Here is an 11138-nt window from a genome sequence, read left to right on the forward strand (position 1 = left end):
ATGACTTACCAAGGTAGCTTTTTCAGCTAAGACATCTTGTCATCCAGCCACACATGCCAAATCACATTTCCTAGTGCAGGACAATCTGCACACAACCATCCTTCTGTTTGTTCCCAGGATTGTCTGTGTCCCACTTCTTTTCTGCCTAAATTCATGGTGGCTTCTGATAATCGCCCAACTACCAGATCCAGAACTTTTATGGCCATCGTAGGTTTCTCTGCGGCTTCTTGGAGTCTAGTATTAAATTGAGAAGGAGAAAACTCAAAGGCAACATAGCTAACCATGTAAGAAAATTATGGAAGCAAGAATATCTAATGTAGAAATAACTTCAAGAGTGAGGCAATATTTATATATACCGGCTAGCAGAAAAGCAAAGCTTTGCATTTACTTTTAATGTATCTCTGGTAAAATATGGAACCAAGGATTAAGAAGAGACAGATGGGGCACAGGTACTATATAAATCTATATGTAAAGGTTGAGACAGGAGAAATCTCAAGCAGCCATAAATAAAAAAGTAAAATGGTGACCTCAGTCCATGTAGTTTTCTTGAAATAATTACATATTTTGTCCTTTGCCTTCCTCAGGTGTTTGTTGACTTCCTACTCTAGCTATAAGAGTGCTTCTAATAACAATAAGAGCAGTTGTCCAAATGTCTGTGGAAAAGCATTTTTAAGTTGTTGGCTCTCTTAGAATATACTAAATCATGAGAATGAGCAGTTAGTATTGTCTCTGCAGTAAATTGTTTGTGTGGCAGTGACTACATATGTTATACAGAAAGCCCTGGTGTTGACTTTGTACTAGAGAAACCTTTCACACTATGCAGAAGGAAAGTCCCTCTTTCTTCATGTTTGCTCAGCAGGCTTAATTAAGGTGAGGGATTTGCATACCATGCAACCCTTAAATCAATCATTATTGGTGTTAGAGTGGGGTAGTTTCAGTCAAAATAGCTCCCGGATTTTGTTACCTCCCTCATGTTATCCAAATGAACACAGAGTAAGTTTAGGTACTGGTTCTCTCTCTTTTTTACTTATTATCTTTTTTTTAACTTTTCACACATATATTCAGCTATGATCGGAGGTTGCAATATCTTACTTGAATTATAGTATCTAATGAATTAAATTCTACTCAAATGAATAGATGAGGCAATTGATGAGCACTTCAGAAGTCATTTGGAAAACAAGCTTCAGAGTTCAAATGTTACTCTTTAAAGCAGCTGCATCTTTTCCCATAGTTGAATAAATGACTGTCCTCCATAACTGATATATAAATCACGGCAGAGCCCTCAAAACAACATCTCAACCCTCAAACAGGCTGATGGCATGAGATTGGATGAGTCTGGAGTCAATCTCATACTAGTGCAAAGTCTTCTTGTGATGGTAACCAAAGTCTAAATGATGGGGTCCATATTGTAAGCTAAGCACTATTGGTTCTTCGAAGGTTTCTGAAACTATTTCTAACAGCTGACTGTTCTGTAGAGATTGGCAAGTGATAACAGTTTATTTTCATTCTGTAAAAAGCTTGTGCTGCTGCTTTTTGCACATCTGGTTGCTGTTATTTAAAGCTAGAAAGACTAAAGAAACTAGGCAGGATTGAAACAGGATCCCTTCAGGGCAACATAGTGCAGCATCTGGAAAAAGGCTTTAATATTTAGTATTTTAAAAATTCATATGAGTCTTTTCCTTATTTTAATTATAGAGTTGAAGATGGAAAGAAGTGATAGGGTACTGAAGTAACTACAAGCTACAATTGTATTCTAATTTAGGAATAGATTAGTTGATTGATTGATAAATCTGAATAATATAAATTACAACAGATCTGAGTTGTTTTAAGATAATGTACAGTATACCTTTAAGAGGGACGCGGTGGCTCAGTGGGTTAGGACGCTGAGCTTGTCGATCAGAAGGTCGGCAGTTTGGCGGGTCGAATCCCGAGTGCCGCGTAACAGAGTGAGCGCCTGTTACTCGTCCCAGCTTCTGCCAACCTAGCAGTTCGAAAGCACGTAAAAATGCAAGTAGAAAAATAGGGACCACTACGGTGGGAAGGTAACAGCGTTCCGTGCGCCTTTGGCGTCTAGTCATGCCGGCCACATGACCACGGAGATGTCCTCGGACAAGCGCTGGCTCTTCGGCTTTGAAACGGAGATGAGCACCGGCCCCTAGAGTCGGAAACGACTAGCACGCATGTGCGGGGGAACCTTTACCTTTACCTTATACCTTTAATATTTACTCAACTATTCTTACTTTCATTCATGGTTTTTTTCTACACACAATACGTTTGAATCAGTATTGTTTGTTTTAATACACACAGGCATTAGAATAACCACAATGCAAAATACAAGGGATCAAAAACCTTTCAGTTAAATTTGTTTTCATCCTGGTTTCCCCAAAATAACTTTTAAATAAGCAGACTTTTTTTCTGACTTGTTCAAAATTTCTAAAAATGTTACATCTCTACCTTAGTTTAGTTTTCAGTATTTTAGGATGGTTTTCATTATGTGTCAGACTATTTTTTTGTTTCTCTTCTTGATTGTAAGTCTGCAGTCATAGATGTCCACTTATTACCTAGATATAGAAGCTGACAATTAGCATCTCTTATCTGCGTACTGTACTTCTACATATGTTTGCCTCTGTAGTGTTTCAATTCTTTTCAGATGTTTGAAAACTTCTTAAAAAATCTTGCAGTTTAAGGTGATGGGTCATGGAATGGGGAAAAAAAGCTGTCTTATGAGTTTGCTAACAATGTGCAAAAAAGCTACTTTTCAACCATATTTTTGCTCAATCCTGTTTAAAAATTACAGAATATGAGTGCACTGGTAAACTGGATTCACACATTGTGCTTAGCAATAATATTTTTGTTTGTTAACTGTTTGAGTTCATTGTTTCAACCTGACTACTGTGGTTTATCCATGTTTGCAAATCATGAGTTATATAGTTTATTGTGCTGATACCTAATAAATTAGTACATTGATAGCCATTAGCAGTTTCATTCAGTGTTTCATTATTACTACATTCCCTTTCTCCCTTAGTAAAAGTTCATTCTATTCTTCCCTTACTTTTCTTGACCATAATACAGGCTAATTTATTTTTACTTTTTCACTCTATAAAATGGTATAAAACACATAGAGATAACATAGGTTACCTTGATTGTAGCTCTGCTCATACTTCTGTTATATTGACCACTAAGGGGAACATTGGTTTCATCGTATTTGGGATTCATCAATCCAGGGTGATTATGTGCCATTAAGTTGGTGTTGACTTTTAGTCGCTAAAAGTCAACACCAACTTCATATTGGAGGCAGATATCCCACCCTAGCAGTGGCTTGGTCAGGTTAAATCTGGTTCCAGTTAGGATCAGGTTACATATTTTGTGGAGCAAAGAGACTGCCTTGTGAAGGAGAACCATTTTCCTCAGTGTGACATATTGCCTTAGCAGGAACTGTCTTGGTGTGAAAGCAATGGGATAAGAGACATGTTAAACATTATGTAAGAAAATCCTTCCCTGCCCTGATCCAAAATGTATAGTATCATAATCCCTGAATATTCTTAATATTGTAACTAGAATTTGGGTAGGGTACGCTAAGTGACTTCCTAATGCTAGGTGTTTTGTGCATCTGAAATATAAAAATTAATCTGTTTTTTAATTTCGTGGGCCATATGGAAAAATAATACAAACATATTCTTATGTTGTTAACGAGGGCTTAGGACTTGAGTAGGAAATGATGAATTGGAGACAAGAAAATCAGTATAGCAATTGGCATAGATTAGGTCTGTGGTGGCGAACCTATGGTACACGTGCCACAGGTGGCACGCAGAGCCCTCTCTGTGGGCACACGTGCCATTGCCCCTGTCCTAGGCCTTCAGCTGGGTTTTATAAAACCTTTTTGCTTTGGGCCTCTGCCGCTGTGTGCAAAAAAAAAGTTTCAATCAATCAATTTCAACTTCTTGTGGGAAAAAAAGATCTTGCAAAGTTGGAATTGATTGATTGAACTTTTTAATCCTACCCAATCCCCCGTTACCATCGCAGCCATGCCCACCCAATGGGCCACACCCACCCAGCACCCGACGATATATAAGTGGGTTTCGGGTTGCAGTTTGGGCACTCAGTTTCTAAAAGGTTCGCCATCACTGGATTAGGTTGTTCTGTTGTTTCATTCTTCAGATAATGATCTCCCATGAAATGTTATACACTAGATGACTATTAATTCCCTAAATGCTGGAGTAAGTTTTACTAGAAATGCCTATTGCAACTTATTTAGAAACCTGCCTTTTAAATTGGCATAATATTACTGTTTTCTGCCAAGCACACCACAATCTAGTCTCTTCTCATCTTAAGTGAGTTTTAATTGAAACATAGTGTGGTTTCATAAAGGGATGAACTTCCATAATACAGAATATTGTTTTCTGTGTTACATTTACATTTTTAGTTCAGAAGCATGCAAGGTTGAAATGGGAAAATTCCAGGAGTACAATTATGGAGGAATACATTCCATCAGTGTGACCTTTAGTTTAGCATTAGCCTGTGTGAAGGAAAGCAGTTCCCTGGACTTATTCAAAACCCTACTTTTTTCTTCCCAAGCCACTGGAGAGAAATTACGTGAAAGAGCTCAGGACTTATGACAGCAAGATAGCTCCAATTCCAGAACAGAATGGACCAATCTTGATGTGGGGACAGAGGTGGTCAGAAGAAAAAGGAAGTTCAAAAATGGACCAAATCCAGCAAAGGGGTGTATGTGGAGGAAAAAAATATCCCCCAATTCAATCGTACCCCAAAGGCTGTTACTGCCAAATGCTGTTTTTTTAGTCTCTCTTCTCTCCTGGTTAGATGACCCAGGTGGAGCTGCTATTAAGAGAGTGGAAAACATTCTAGGAATTTTGCTCTGTGTGCTTTCATTACCTTGTTTATTTACTCAAAAAATGGTTTTACAATATTAAGGAAGTTTAAAAAATTTTGGGGAGACATTAGATTCCGTTTGCTAATATAGATGTAAGTCATTACTTAGATTGTAAGCAGTTGTGTTAAGTGAAATTTTAAGTATAAAAGAGTTCCCAATGTGTATAAATTATGAATGCTTTATATTATTAAAAGGGTACCATGTTGTAGTTAAGATTTTTTGCATCTTAGACCGAACATTTCTGGGATTGAAAGGCTTAGAACATTCATCACTATTGATTCATACTGAACACTTGGAATTGATGCCTAGTTTATTCAGGTTGCTTGTTTGGTTATGTAATTTGTATATTGATACTTCATTAAATATTTTTTAAAACAGTAAATGTCCAGTCAGCAATGCCTACTTAAAAAAACCCAAAATATTAGCTAGTACAGATGAGAACCTTTACATCATTTGTAATTTTTTACAGTAAAAATGCAAAATGTTAGGCTCTGGGATTTTTCTTTTCTGATTAAAGCCAGATTGTATTTATTATTTAAATATTCATTTATATAGAACCAAATAGTGAATAGAAATAAAAATGACATAAACCAAGTCCTTCTGGCCAGAGTTTATACCAAATAAAAAGTATATTCAGATCTTACATCAAAAGTGTTAATATATATCTCCTTTTCCCAATAAAATCTTGTGGCTGGATTCATGCTACATGTTACATTTATTTCCTTAAAATTTGTTTCATGAATAACTATATAATTGTAGGCATTTTTACAACTTGCTAAGCCATATTTTATAAACTATTATGGCTGAATTCACTCAATATGCTGAGCTAAATTTCACTGAATCCTATTCTCGCTTTAGTTTCTATAAGCAGAATTAAAGCATGCTATATTTAAATCCTAAATCTTTGTTGCCAAATAACTTTGATATCAAAGTGGGCACTTAAAATCTTGACATTTTAGTGATTTTTCCCACAATTTCTAAAAATGCAGAAATCTGATAGAGGAAAATATTTAAATACATGAGGCACGTACAAACTATGGAGTAGCTGGGGTGGGTGATGAACTCAGGAAGTATCTGTGATTGTTATATCAAAAATAGCAAAGCATTTGACAAAAATGTGGGGATTGGTAACTTAAAATAATTTTTCTACTTGGCTGTAATTTGTTTTTTGTTTTAGTTGTTACTGTGGTTTACTATAGCGTCACATTTACACCATTAAATATTATCTAATTATCAATTTATCTAATGCCTATGTGTACGTGCTTACTCCAGTGCAAATACAATTTTCTCAGTCTTTTTACTTCAATTACCTCTGTTATATCTACTTTAGGAAATATAGTTGAAATTCCAACAATCCAGAGCTTTTCTGAAATCTGTTTTTCTAAACCAGAATGCCAAATTGGTAAAAAAAATTAATATCAACTTTATAAGCTTCAAGATTTCTAATCTTGATATAGGACAGCTCAGCAAATGCGCAGCTGGAATGAGTGAAAAGGTAAACATTGGCTTTCAATCCATGAATAAATGCTCTATTCTATTCCAAATCATGCAGTGACAATATAGTAAGCAGAGAGTATAATGATATAAGTTTCAGTTCTGTTGTTTTTGAGTGGTGAAGAAGTAATCAAACAAGGAAACTCTTATTTCTCAGTATAGTATGCATATAATCTTGCCTGGAGGCTCTCTTTGTCCTCTTTCCTGCTTGGAATGCAAGTATAGGTGAGCGCATGCCACACATGGATCCTTTCATCTAAGGTAATCTTAAACTTCTTTGTGGACTGTGGGTAGCATCAGCTTTAATTTGTTCTTTAGGTAATCATGTAACCTAGGCAGGTTTTAAGGATTGTCTGAACTCATTTTAAAGTCTACCTCCCTCAGGGTTAACAATTGCTGTGTAGGCGTAGATCTGCAATGCTTTCAAACCATTGCAGTGCAGTGCTGCAATATTTAAATTCCTAGTTCAGAATTAACTCACAGATCTATGTATTTCTCATGGATTAGCCAAGATTGAACAGAGGGAAGCAGTCAGCACAACGTTGAATTTTCTGTGATACTGGACTTTCTTGTTGAATTGTGGATTCCAGATGCAAGCAAAAGGATGTAGTCTAATGATTTTTGGAGTCCGCTTCAGCAAATTGCTTTTGTATCTGTTTATAAATGAATAATTAAACTATTAAAACTATTTGCCAAGCCAATTACTTTGGGAAGGCTTCTTGCTGCTTACCTGCATGAAATATTACTGAAGGAGGCCTGCCAACCTCACATTTTGGCACTGAATATGGTTGAATTGTTCATTATTCTGCACATGAGATACTTGTTTTGGAATTATTCTCCAAAGTCCATTATTTTTAGTTGTTGAGTCATAAATTGCCAGGAAACATTATCAAATGCCTTTTGAACATCTAGAAATACTAATGCCAATTGTTTCCCTGGATGCATTTCATAATATTCCAATATGTCCATTATAACTCTTAAGGTTTTTTTTATTTGTCTCTTTGGTAGAAATCCATTTTGATCTGGATGTATACATTCAGAAAATTTTAGAAAATTTTTCAGTCTCTGCTATTATTGAAGTAAAGATTTTATAGTCCACATTTAGTAATGATATTGGTCTGTAATTTTTTTATCTGTGTCAGGTTTAAGTCCTCTTTTGGTATCAAAGTAATATTTGCCGTGTGTTTGGGATTTTAGCTTCCAATAAAAGTTCATTACACACATCTTTCAATGGTACACTTAATGTTTCTTGTAGACATTTGTACAACTGCCGGGAGCCCATCTGATCCTGTTTTTTTTTTTGTCTTCTTATAGCCTCTGTCAGATCCATTATTGTTATTTTCTCATTTAACATAGTTTTAAAGTTTTCTGAAATTTTTGGTAAATTATTTTTTTACATATATTAAATCATTTTTCCCCATGAAATTTCTTCTGTATCATACAGTTTCTCATAATATTCTTTGATTATCTTTTTATTACTTCATTTTAAAATTGTAAACAGCCTTTTTCATCTACTAAGTTATTTATCAAATTTTTCTCCTGTTTTTTAAGTTTGTAAGCTAGCCATCTTCCTGGTTTATTTGCATTTTCAAAAAAAGTTTGGTTTTGCTCTTTTAATTTGCTGTGCCAGTTTTTCTGATTCTGTTAAATTTAATTTATGTTTTACTATTTCCATTTGTCTTTTCAGTATTTTCTTTTGTGGATTTATTTATAATTCTAATTCTAGTTTTTTAAATTGTTCCCTTAACATATATATTGTTGTCTTTTTTCTTTGTTTGTTTTTGCCATGTATGTTATAGCTATACCAAAGTATGCTTTGGCTGTATCCCACAGGTGTCAAACTCTCCATGTCATGTGATGTATCGTGACTTTTTTTACACTGCTGGAGCTGGGATGGGAGTGGCCTCCGTATGATGCAACTGTCCCTTATTCTCTTAGGAATCTGCTTCAACCACAATTTCTTTGTAATGGGTAATCCCTAACTCTTCTCAGTATCTCATTTCTTACTGTTTTCTTTAGAAATTTTACATGAACTTCTCTAGGCAATTTGTTTCCTCGCATAGCTTGAATTCATTTGAAATATTTCATTCACTTCCATCTGTATCTCCGCTCTATCTGTATTTAGAGCCTCCGCCAGTAGATTGATGATCACTTCTGCTATATCTTCCTCTTTATCTTCACGTATATTTGCTCCATTTCCAAGGCTGCAACTGTTTTGGAATTATTCTTCATACTCCAAAGTAGTGACTCAGATGTGGTGGCTGAACGTCTTTATAGATGTGCCTTTTATTTTATTATTTTATTTTATTTTATTTATTATTATTTTTTTAGTATTCTGCTTTTGGATGTGTGAGGAATGTCATGTGTATTTAGAAATCAGAGTTAATGAGCATACACTTTTTCTGATGTTTTTATTGTTTGGAAGTTACAAACCCATTCTTTTGTGTGTTCACCATTTGATACATAAAATTGGAAAGAAGAGTACAAGATATTGCAAGTAGAATCACTATACATTAAGTGGGAGTAAATTATATCAAAGGTGTATGGATTTTTGTATGTTAAAGTTTTATTGAAATGGTTTTACTGTGCCTCAGGTTTTAAAGTGTTTATTTTGAACAAAATTTGGGATGGGGGTTGTAATGTATTGGTCTTGTATATTTAATTCACTTGCTTTATGTCTGACTGCTTGCTTAATGGCTGACCTATTTTCTCTGTGTTATTTAAGGTTGCTGTGCTGAGCTAGACTTGCTGTCTCCAGCTTGTTAATTAGGTTTGGGGCGGGGAAACTGCTACTTTAAACCTATTGGTCGCCACCTAGAGGCCAACCGTATAAATAGCTGCGCAGCAGCTATTCCTTGCTTCTGCTCTGACTTAGAAAAAACTTGTTGCTGTTTGAACACTTCCTCTAGCTTAATGCCTTCAAGAACCGAATACTTAACAGGGGTGGTGTTCATTTTAATAAGTGTGCTGTCTCTCTTTTCTCTCTATATGGTTTTCCATTATGACTCAAGAGCTACAATTAATTCTGAGTTATTTTATTCCATTTAAAACCTGCTTATTATGCATGTTCCTACAAGTTATATGCACCCACATTGTATTTAAAGATAGTCATTGTAAAACTATAAGCTTGATTCCAGACCTACAAAAAAACTTCATTGTGAATACAAGTGATTTGGGTACAGTAGTGTTTCACCCTGCAAGAATTGCTGATTTCTCTCTGGCATTGTATGCCTTATCCCATCACTTCCATGGTACTGTTCTCTGGAGATTTGTCTTTTACCCACAGGCATGTTCCATAGCAGAGTTTAATGCTACAAAACACTAGACTAGACCAACCGATAATATATAAGACAAATATTCATGCAGCATCACTCTTGATGTCTCAATAACCAGTTATTGTATTTGCATAGATTAAATGCAGTCTTACAAAATCTATTTGTGCCTATTGTGGGAACACATTTTATTTAGCCATTCTTTTTTATCTATTTAATAACATTTAATGGAGAATCTCTTGCTTCATTTATAAAACCACAGTGGCAAAATAGATACATCTACTCAATAAAGTTTATGTCCTGGTTGCTAAAAAAATTCTGCAAAACATTATACAGTTAGTGTAAACATATAATTACAGTAATTTTAAAATTATCCAAGCACCTTTTGATAATGCTTTCCTGTAGCTATCCCATGTAACTTGAAAATGTGGGTGTATCTTTTGGTGGGGAGAGTTGTTGCTTATAGAAGATTCTCAAAGCCACCCTCTTAAATCTTCTTTCGGAATATTTAAAACTGATCTACAGTCAGTCTGGTCTTTGGGCTATCTAGTTTCATATTACTTACTTGCCTCTGCAGAATTTCTTGATGTTCCTAAATAGGGATATTCATAAAATGGTAAATATATTTTGTTTCAATCCTACAATGAATAATCATGCTCTTGAAGTTCTACAAAACCATTTTGGATTGACTGCAGTTCAACAAAAGGCCAACTTTGAACATTTTGGTTGTTGTTAAAATCTGAAGAGCTCCCACAGTGATACGTAAAGTAAGACTGGTATATATCACTCCATCACTTACCTCCACATGGCCTAGATTCCCACCTCTTTTGGATCTCAACACTTTCTGTTCCATCTGCCTCCTCCTCCTCCCTTTAGCGGCTGCTGACATTCCATTGTAAGATTGCCAACTCTTCAGTCTTCCCAGATTTTTTCATTCCCCTAATTCTATTCACCACCATTATACATGTTGCCCTGGCCCTCTGTTTCTTACTCCAGTGATCTCAGGAAACTGGCTCTCACTTTCTGTGACCCAGTGATCTCAGTCCTCTGACTCTCCTCCTTGCCAGCAACTTCCCTTCCCTCAGCAACCATCACTAAGAAAACTTGATTCCCCCCCCTTACACACACACAAACTTTTGTGGTCCCTCCCCCCTGGATCATTTCTCCCCAGTGTAATTATTTTTTTGTATGTATCCTGAATACAATTGCCATGTTTCATTCTGTTTACCAAGAAAAATACCTGAAATACTCATGTTTAAATTTGAACGTGGACCACTGAAACTCCTATATACTGCATAGATTGTGTATGGAACATTGTGCACATTACTGTTTCTACGTGAGTTTTCATCATTTGATCACCCTGCCTAGTAGACTGAATTTTAGAATCCAGGTAGCGTGTAGACCAGGGGTGTCAAACTCAATTTCATTGAGGGCCGCATCAGCATTGCGGTTGCCCTCAGGGGGCCGGGTGGGTATGGCCA

At 35.7% G+C, this 11138-nt stretch overlaps 1 protein-coding gene across 4 annotated transcripts in view; it reads left to right on the forward strand.

Moving 5' to 3' along the window:
• HRAS (HRas proto-oncogene, GTPase) overlaps positions 1-11138 on the forward strand; it is a 143155-nt gene that overhangs the window by 21307 nt on the left and 110710 nt on the right. The window lies entirely within an intron of this gene.

This window comes from Vipera berus (genome assembly GCF_964194415.1).
Source record: "Vipera berus genome assembly, chromosome: 1".
NCBI classification, from domain to species: Eukaryota; Metazoa; Chordata; class Lepidosauria; order Squamata; family Viperidae; genus Vipera; species Vipera berus.